General features: G+C 37.7%; 1 pseudogene; it reads right to left on the reverse strand.

Moving 5' to 3' along the window:
* Positions 1-1,167: 1,167 nt before the first annotated feature.
* LOC143689253 (U6 spliceosomal RNA) lies at positions 1,168-1,264 on the reverse strand (annotated as a pseudogene).
* Positions 1,265-10,401: the final 9,137 nt, after the last annotated feature.

Here is a 10,401-nt window from a genome sequence, read left to right on the forward strand (position 1 = left end):
CAGATTATGGGCAACTGCTTTGCCAAAAACATTCTTTATTTCTAAAGGGGTTTATGACAGAACTCTTTTAAATAGCAGATCCTTTAGTATATTTGAAATATGTGAAAATTTAACAAAGTTTGACTTACCATGTATTGCTTATTGTGTTTTGCTTACATGATAATTTGTAAGCAAATTATCATGGAAGTCACACAGATTTGCCCCTGGGTTTTCACCAGACTTCTAAATTCATCTTTTTTTTTTTTTTTTTTTTTTATGCTGTATAGTGGGGATCACATTTCATTCTTTTTCCATGTGAGTATCCCCTTATTGCAGCACCATTTGTTGAATTTTTGGGTTTTTTTGTTTTATTTTGTTTTTGTTTTTTGCTTGTTTGCTTGCTTGGGAAGTGCATGGACTGGGAATCGAACCTGGGTCTCCCGCATGACAGGTGAGAATTCTCCCACTGAACTACCCTTGCACCCCCTACATTCATTCTTAATGCAACTTAAATTTTGGAACTGGATATTTTTTTATTTCTCCTTGCTCTAAAATTCTAAGACTCTTTAAAGGTTTCTTTTCTTTTTTTTTCCCCAAGTATCTTTGTGAAGAGACTGTATAATTGACAGACTGTAAGATCGGAACAACTAGGTTCAAATCTTTATTCCACCACACATTAGCTACTTGGCTTTGGGCCAGTAATTTAACTGCTGAGCTTCAGCTCCTCATCTGTGAAATTCATATGTACCTATCTTATAGGGTTTTTATGGAAATTTCAGAGAGATGCTGTCATCTTGGGAGAGATGCTGCCACATATTAAGCATTATATACGATATCATTATTATTATTTAACTTAAAATCTTGAGCTCTCCTTCCTGACCTGAAAAATTCTTGAAAACCTCTTTGTTTAGAGTATCCTCAATTAAGGAATGTAAGAACTAGGGAGAAAGAATAGGATTGAGGGAACAATCTATGAAAATTATTTAATAAACAAATAAAATGAATATATCTATTGTCAGTGAAATAGACAGTAGTGATGGAACATTAAAGAGATGGAATAGAATGCTAAATTGACTATCAAACACATTTTCCGCTTTTTAAAATTAACAGTAATGGTTTCTATGAAATTAATTTCCATACGTTCATACACCATCTCTCTTTTTTTTTTTTTTTAGTATGGAATGCTTCATGAATTTGCTTGTCATCTTCACAATGACAGGATGACAGGGGCCATGCTACTCTCCTCTGTATCGTTTCAATTTTAGTGTATGTGCTGCTGAAGTGCGTACTACCCACCATCGTTTTTTTTTTGCCGTGGGCAGGCTCTGGGAGACAAATCCAGGTCCCTGGAATGGCAGGCGAGAATTCTGTTCCTGAGCCACCATTGCCTGCCCGGTCTGCTTGTCCATGGTCCTTTAACTAGAAATATTTAAATTTCTCCTTTCCAAACCCTGTCAACAAACACTTTGTGATTTCTGCTTTTTTTGCTTTGTTTCTTAAAGACACTTTTTTCCCCCAGGGCTAGTCTTTCATTCAGGTGCTGATGATCTTTTTAAAATTTGCTACTTTGGATCTTTAAGTTTCTCTTCATGATATGGGGCTACTTGCAATTTAATGTCTGCTTGCTAAAAGCATCGCTTATTCCTGTTTCTGTTAGGCAGGGCTAATTACCTCTGCTGCCCAAGGCCAGAAATCCTTTTTCCCCCAACTTCTAGAATGAACAAATCCTTTTTTGCCAATAAGGAAAGGGGAGATGGATCTATTCCCTCTGACTACTTGTGGCAAAGAGCAAGGATATTTGTTTAAATGGGAGTGGATGGTAATCATTATTATCTCCATTTGGTATCTCCAGATGAGCCAACTGAGATTACTTAACTTCCTTAAGGTCACAGAATTAGTTAGCGACAGAATTAAGATGGAAACCATTGGCAGGCTGCCACCAAAGCATGCGTTCTTTCCATGAAATAAATGATCTGGACCTAATATTGTGCACTGAGAGCATATACTTAGTATCGAGAAAGGGAAAGGGAGGGCAGGAAGGGTCCAAGCAGTTAATAGTATTTACTATGTTTAGACACTGTTTATAAGTTTAAATAACTTACTTCTTTGATTATAGAAACATTACACGGTCATCATAAAAAGAAAAAAACCTCGGGAAATAGAGAAAAACAGAAAGAAGACGACAATGCAAAAATTCACAATTCAGAGATAACCGCAGTTGACATTTTGGTGTATTTCTCCTCAGTCTTTTTACGATTAATAGATTGATATCTGGAATGACACAGCAGAGATCATACTGTAAAACAGTTTTGAATCCTGCCTTTTCCATTTAACATTATATCCTGGGCATTATTCATGCTAGAATTTGTATAACTACTTGAAAATTTTGTAAATTATAATTTAACTTGTGTTAAATTAATTGAGAAGAAAAGCTTAATTTAACTAATGCTACATGAAAAAGCCAACTTACAGTTTTTTTTTTATTTTTTGTATGCTGTATAGTGGGGTCACATTTCATTATTTTCCCATGTGAGTATCCCGTTATTGCAGCACCATTTGTTGAATTTTTGTTTGTTTGTTTCTTTTTTGGAAAGTGCAGGGACTGGGAATCAAACCTGGGTGTCCTGTATGGCAGGTGAGAATTCTACCACAGAACTACCGTTGCAACCCCCCAACTTACAGGTTTTTAAAGAAAAAATTATAAAAAAGGAGTAGATACAGAATAACTTAGAATTTCCTAAAAATGCAGGCCCACTGTATGTGGCAGTTCTCTTACAGGAGGCTTCCTAGAGGCACCACAAGGGGTATGATATGGGTGAAATGTTCAGACTGCATAGACAATAGACTTTTTTTTTGTATGCTGAATGGTGGGGTCACATTTCATTATTTTTCCATGTGAGTATCCCGTTATTGCAGCATCATTTGTTGAATTTTTGTTTGTTTGTTTTGCTTATTGTTTTTTTCGGTGGGGAAATACATGGGCCAGGAATCGAACCTGGGTCCCTCACATGGCAGGCGAGAATTCTACCACTGAACTTCCCTTGCACCCCCAGATGCCAGACTTTTGACCTATTTTCTGGAAGAGTCTGTTTTAGCTTCCTAGGCTGCTTACGCAAATACCTTGAAATGGTTTTGGCTTAAATACTGGGAAACATGGACTGGGAATCGAACCTGGGTGTCCTGCATGGCAGGTGAGAAATCTGCCACTGCACCACCATTGCCCATTCTAGCTTACAGTTTTGAGGGTAAAAAAGTCCAAATGAAGGCATCATCAAGGTGATGCTTTCTCCCTGAAGACTGAATTCTGGGGCTGGCTGTTGGCAATCTTTGGCTCCTCTATCACCTGGCAAGGTACATGGTAACATCTGCTGGTCTCTCCCTTCTCTTCCATTGATGTCTAGCCTTCTGCTTCCTGAGCCTTCTCTCTCTGAATTTCATTCTCTTATGAAGAACTCTAGCAATAGGATTAAACCCATCCTGACTGAGGTGAGACACACCTTCACTGAAGTAACCTCATCAGAAGGTCCTACCTACAATGGGTCCACACCACAAGTTAATGGATTAACTTGGTTTTCCGTGGTCACATGCAGCTCCAGATCACCACAGGGTCCCTGGTGGGCCCTAGTAGACTCCAAATCAGATTTTAGTCTTAGGTTTGGATTTTTTCTGGAATGACCTGGGACTGCTTCCCTGTCCTCTAATATCATTCAATCACTACAGTGTTTACCAAGCAAACTTCCTAGGCCAGGCACTCTGTGAGGCATAGTTAATGAGGCTAAAGTGGCACCCACTTTTATAGACTTTAAAATCTAATAGGGGAGAAGGATAGTAAAGCACTACTTCTCTGCTGCACTAGGTACAGTTGTGGGAAGTGTATGGAAGAAAAGCAGAAGGTGCTGTGAGTCTTGGGGCAGGAGCTGATGGGTAGTAGATGGCTAGGGAAGACTTTCTTTAGGAAGATGGGTTTAAACTGAGGCTTGAAAGATGAGTAACACCTGTGGAGAAGAGGTGGGACTAAGGAGAGTATCTAGGAAGAGGCAGGAGCATATGCAGATTCCCCAAGGAAGAAAGCAGTGTGGGTTTTGGGGAAAGTGAAAAAGGCCAGCATAGTTGGAGCATAATGATCAAGTGATTTAAGGTGATTCTGGTCAGAAACTAACTGATCCTCTAGCCTTTGATTAATACTGCAATAGAATCTAATAAAGAACATGCCCACCGAGGGCTGAAAAACCCAAGTCATATTGGCAGTTGAAATTTAAATAGGCCTAGGAAAGGAACAATTTTAATTGTTAGGGAGGGAAATACAAATAAATGAAAACATGTCTGAGAAGACAAATGCAAGGGGGAGATTGAAATAGAAATGACTATAAACTCAAGGCAAATTCAAAGGGCAGTTATCCTTTATTTTAATTTCCAGTGTTTATTCAGAGAATAATATGAACATACTCATAAGTTTAATGCTCCTCCTTGAAAGAGCAATTTTTAAACATGAATTTTTTTATCCCAAGAACAGAAGGAGCCATGCTCACATTCTCGTTCTGAATGAATTGCCAACATTTTATTCACTAGTTTCACAAAAGAGCTGGAGCACTCACTGAGGTTTCTGAATTAAATTAGCTTTCAGAACCATTTAAGTTTCTTCCATTCTATTAATTCAGCAGACAATCAAGTTGTTCACTTGTTGACTTTTATCCACATGCACTCAATCAAACCAGCTATCAAAGAAAGATACCTATTAGTTGTTAATTTCATATGTTAGATAGGAATCGTAGAACTCCTGTTTATATCTGTTTGATAACCTTCTAATCTTTGCCACTAACTTACTAACAGTGGCATTAACTAGTCTGCCATCTATCTTGATTAACAACACTGGGACTTGGAAAGATGCACAGCAGCTGATAAGCCCAACAGCCCAAACTTCTAACACTGCCTACAACCCTATGAAAATAGGCTTCTACCATTTTCTCACAACCCCCTAAAACCCTCTTAAATCACGGTTTTGAAAATTTTTCTTTTAAGCAAGTTAGAAGACCTTGCTTTAGTGTAGAAATACTTCTGAATAATTGGTTAAATTTGAATGTTGTGCAATGTTTTTGCCCTGTATTTTTTGTTGTCTGGGTTTGAAATTGTGTTTGTCTTATATTGAATATAACATGTATTATCCTCTCTGGATCAGATCAATTCAGCAAGTATTTATTAAAACCTATGACTAGCATTCTACTAGGTGAATAAATGTTATGGAAAATGTAGTCTCACATTCCATAAAGTTCTATAAATTTGAAATCACAGCTGAATTTCTCTCATAAGTGGTATTATATTGACTTATCTGAGAGAGAGGGAGAGAGAGAGAGAGAGAGGGAGAGAGAGAGAGAGAAACAACTAAATAAGTATGATTTTTGTTCTACATGATAACTTCTTACCAAGTCCATTGATACCATTGTTTATTCAGTTCCATTACTGAGACCTTAAGAACTCTATAAAATATCCTTGATGATTTTAGCAGATGGCTTGCAGCCTTTCTCTTTGTACTAGTCTTGAGATGTCCTTGTGACTTCTATATCCACCTTGCTAATGCTTCCTCCACCATGGACTCATGGTTTCATGTTTTTAAAACTTCCGCTAGCTTTGTCACTCTCCTGAATTCCAACCCTGAATGCCCATGACTTGTTGGTATCTCCAAATGTATCTCACAAAACCTTCAATCCCAGCATATCCAATTTATATTCATCATCAATCCCATTACACTAGTACCATCCATGAATAGCGTATGTCCATAAATGATGCTGCCATTCTCCAAGTCATCCAGGCTCCCGTTTTACTCCCCCATTTCCAATTCATTATCAATGGCTGGCAGTTCTTTTCCCTACAATAGTCTGTCTCCTTTTTACCATTCTCAAAACCACTATCTCAAATCAGCTCCTCATTACTACTCACTCTGAGTACTGCAATACATTTCTTTTCTGATTTCTCCAGACTTTCATTCCTCTAGTACATCCTACTCATAATAATAGATTACTTTCATAAAGCTGCTTTAGTACAGTCACTCCCTGCTCAAAATACTTCAGTGGTTCACTGTTACCTTCTCAGTGAAGCTCAGACTTTGTAGTGGTTTGAAGCTGTATGTACCCCAGAAAGACAGGATCTTATATTTAACTTCTTCCTATGGGTTTGGGTGGGCCCATTCTAAGTAGGATTTTTTTGATAAGGCTACTTCAGCTAAGTATGACTCACCTCATTCAGGATGGGTCTTAATCCTATTACTGAACTCCTTTATGAATGGAATGAATACAGAGAGAGAGAGAGAGAAAATCACAGAAGCAAGAAGCTGAAAGCAACAAAACCCAGAGACAAAGGAGGGACCAATAGACCGCATCATGTGCCTTGCCACGTGGCAGAAGACCCAAGAATCATTGGCAGCTGGCCTTTCAGAAGAAAGCATCACTTTGTTGATGTCTTGATTTGGATGTTTTCTCAACCTCAAAACTGTTAGCTAATAAATTTTATTATTGAAGTCTAACCATTTCATGGTATCTGCTTTAAGCAGTCTAGGAAATTAAAAGACATTTTAGTCTGGTTTTTGTCTTTCACACCCTGCCCAACTTCTCTATTTAATTTCTTTCTCATTTCTCTTTCTCTATGTATCTATCTCCAACAATTGCCTTGAGCTTTACATTTCATAGCTTTTCTTTCTGCCTCTGATGCCCTTCATCTAAATCTCCATTGGTTGCCAAAATGATTTTCAGAACTCCTTCCTCCTCTTCTTTCTTCCTTCCAATAAATAGGTAAACTCATAGGCACCTATATGTTCCAAAATGTCACACACACATCATAGATCTCACAGTCTAGGGCAGAGGACCAGTGCATCAACAGGTGTAAGTTATTATGGGAACAGCGAGGAGGAGAATCTAATCTAACAGTGTTTGGTGGGGGAGTGGGTGTGAAGTGAATCCAAATCTAATTTAGCCTTGTTGGGTCGGGTATAAGGGGTAAATTAGAATTTTTGGAGGAAGTTGTGGCTATGCTGGATCTTACAACTTCAAGGAAGAATTATCCAAATGAAGAACATAGCAGAGAGGCAAGAGCTTTCAGAGCTAGTATGAGCACAGGCTGAGAAAAATGGGGTGTTTGGGGGACTCCCAAGGAGAAAAGTATTGATAGAGTCAAAGTATGGGGGCAGGGAGCAGCAAAAGATCAGAGAGGCTGGCGAGGTTTGGGGAGGAACTGCATGTTAACTTTTTTGGAATATGTTCCCTAGATGATGGGAACCATGAAGAAATTTAAGTCAGGGAATGTCAAGGAATGTCAAGACTGACTAAGCAGGAAGCTATGTTGAGGATGGCTTTGAGGAAGATGAGACCTCAGCCAAAGACAACAGATGAAGATATTAACATAATCCAAGGGAGAGAGAAAAGGAGGGAAGGAAAAAAAATTATTGAATAACTAATATTGGTAGTACTCTATTAATTGGGTGCTGGAGAGTAGGAAGAGAGAGTCACTGATGACTTCCACATTCCTGGTTTGAAGTCATGTCCCATGTAGAGAGGGGGAGGGCAGTGAGTTTGCTTGTTGTGCTGGCTGAGAGAGAGGCCACATCTGAGCAACAAAAGAGGTTCTCTTGGGGGTGACTCTTGGGCCTAATTTTAAGTAGGCTTAACCTATCCTTTGTGGGGTTAAGTTTCATATGAACAAACCCCAAGATTGGGGGCTCAGCCTATTGCTTTGGTTGTTCCCACTGCTTGTGAGAATTCTCCACTTGGGGAAGGTGAATTTTCCCCCTTTCTCACCATTCTCCCAAGGGGACTTTGCAAATACTTCTCTATTCACTGTTCAAATCTTTCTGGGATTTATTGAGGCATCAATCTGGACAAACCTATAAAATCTCATGCCCTACTCAAGGGTCCATGTACTTATGGTGTTCAGTTAAGCTTGACAGCCCTTTTTAATGAAAACTGCAGTTATGAAGTCAGGATTATAGACAAAATAGATACTTGTGATAGTATCATGTACACTTTATCCTAACATTTTAGTGTTTTGTAAACATATTATTATAGCATCGTTCTCTCTCCAACAATGTAAATGTGCTTTTCTATAGTCATGTCAGTGGATACTATGCCTATTGTGGTATTTGGGGATCTAATATTTCAATTTAAAGAGAGAGAGAGGTGTCAAACTTTTGATATTGATTTTGCGGGTAATGGTGAGAAAGCCAGGTGTTCACAGGGAGCATGCAAAGTGCATTTGTACTGAAGGCCTGCAATGAGGAAATACCTCTGTACTTTGGCTCATTTCAGATGTCATTTTTTATGCCTGAGCATCCCATTAGTTTACTCTGAGCACCCCACTGCCTCATGGTAGTTGTTCCTCAAAGGGCCTTTCCCAGTGGTAAGGGAGTTGTTCCTACCTTTTTCTTAATGCAAGTGACTTACATGTTGAACATGTGCTTTGAGCGATGTACAAATCATTTCAATTTGCTGAAAACTGAATTTGAAGCACTTGTGTTGCAAGGCTAGAGGTTAGGTTTCCTAACCCTTTAATGAATGTTGTTGACTGCTCAGTACTTTTAGCTCAAAACAATCAGGTTATTGTCTGTTTATGCTCAGTAACTCTCCTTAAGGACTGAAGAGGCACATAACATTTTTCAGTTGTAATTCAATGGACTTTTTTAAGGGAATTGATATAAAATTGGAGATAATCAAATAATGTTACTTCATCATCAACTTGTCCAGCACCTTATTTACTATTAAATATAAAACAGGATTCCTGTCTTCAAGGATTTTAGAATCTAGTTGAAGTCAAAGTGAAAAGTTAAATTACAAGGGCTAACAGATAATCTAAAACAATACTTCTTGAGATATCATAAGGCAACAAATGATTATTTTCTGGACAAGTGCTTGGTATACATATGGAATACCGTACCATATTATGTGCGAAAAAGAATTTAGGCCACACCAATATTGAAAATACAGGGATTTCTTAAACTTTGCATATTGCTGTTCTTGGAACTCTAATGCCTTTTTGGCTTCTTTGGAAAACAATGACCACAAGCCAATTCAATTAATAGTTCTCTGCTGCTACCCAGAAATTCAAAAGCTTAATATAAAATGTAAATTACAGACTACTATTTGTAGAAAGGAAAACTGATTCTCTAAACTTTGCTAATAACTTTAACCTTCATTTTTGGGAAGGGAAGCTGGGCTACCTTCTTTTCTACCAAATCCTTTTTGGAACACAATATTAGGTGGGTCTTTCTTTTTTCCTTTGGTTTAGTTATTTAATTTGGCAAATACTTTTTAACCTATTCTCCTCCGATGTTGGAAGAGAGAGGAAATTTGTATGCAATTACAGAAATTTTCTGTAATTTCAATTCTTCCTTCAATTCATACAAGTCTGTTGATTTATCATAAATATTCAGTAGGATCACATAAGGCTGAACATTTGCTATCCAGTAGAGAGTCTGGGGTGTATGCCTCCCCAGACTAGATTACTATCATCTATATATGCAATATCTCTCCTAGGGCCTCTGGCACTCTTTTTGTTTTCCTTCTAAAACTTATTTGCTCTTTGTTTTCTTATATTTTATAGCACTCAGAAACTAAAGTAAAATGTTTTCCACCTGCATCTAAGTATGGCACTTTGATAAATTAAAATCATGACCACTTTACAATAGCAAGAGTCTCATTTTTTATATTCTTCTCATCCAGTAATAATGAGCATATCTTAGTTGTAATAACAGTGTTAAATGTTTAACAATACAAGCCACTGAGAAAACATTTCAAAGCTGACTTTCTTGATCTGACAACCACAGAGGGATTCTTTTCAGCACAGTTTACTGTTAAGGAGGGAATATTTTCACTGCCAAGAAATGTGACGAGAAGGGAAGTTACCATTTGTTGATTACCTAATATATAGCAGGTATTATAATAATATAATAAAATAATTTTTTATAATAACCTCATGAAGTAGACATTAGTATACCCACATTATAAACATTGCTCAAAGATATAAAATATCTTACCTAAGGACATGTGACTAGAAGTTGAACATGCTGGGGTTCTAACCAAACACAAGTTGGCCTGACCACCAAGCCCATACATTCTTTCAAATTACTCTCTTGCCTTCTAGCATCAGTATGAAAAACAGTGGACTAGGGAGAAAAAGATATGAGGCTTAAACCCATTTTGCAACTGTGGATCCCTGGGAAAGTTCAGCTTCTGGGACCCTGTATCTCATCAGCTTGTCAAGTGAGAATAAAAGGCCTCAATTAACTCATAAGCCAGGTGTGAGAATTAATTAAGATCATGTATGTGCAAATTATTTGTAGAAACCAGTTATGACCAACATTTATTCACTTATACCATAAACACTGTACTAGATACTTTTAATGTATCTAATAAGTTAAGCATTATGAAAAACCCTATGCAA

The sequence above is a fragment of the Tamandua tetradactyla genome, chromosome 6, assembly GCF_023851605.1.
Source record: "Tamandua tetradactyla isolate mTamTet1 chromosome 6, mTamTet1.pri, whole genome shotgun sequence".
NCBI classification, from domain to species: Eukaryota; Metazoa; Chordata; class Mammalia; order Pilosa; family Myrmecophagidae; genus Tamandua; species Tamandua tetradactyla.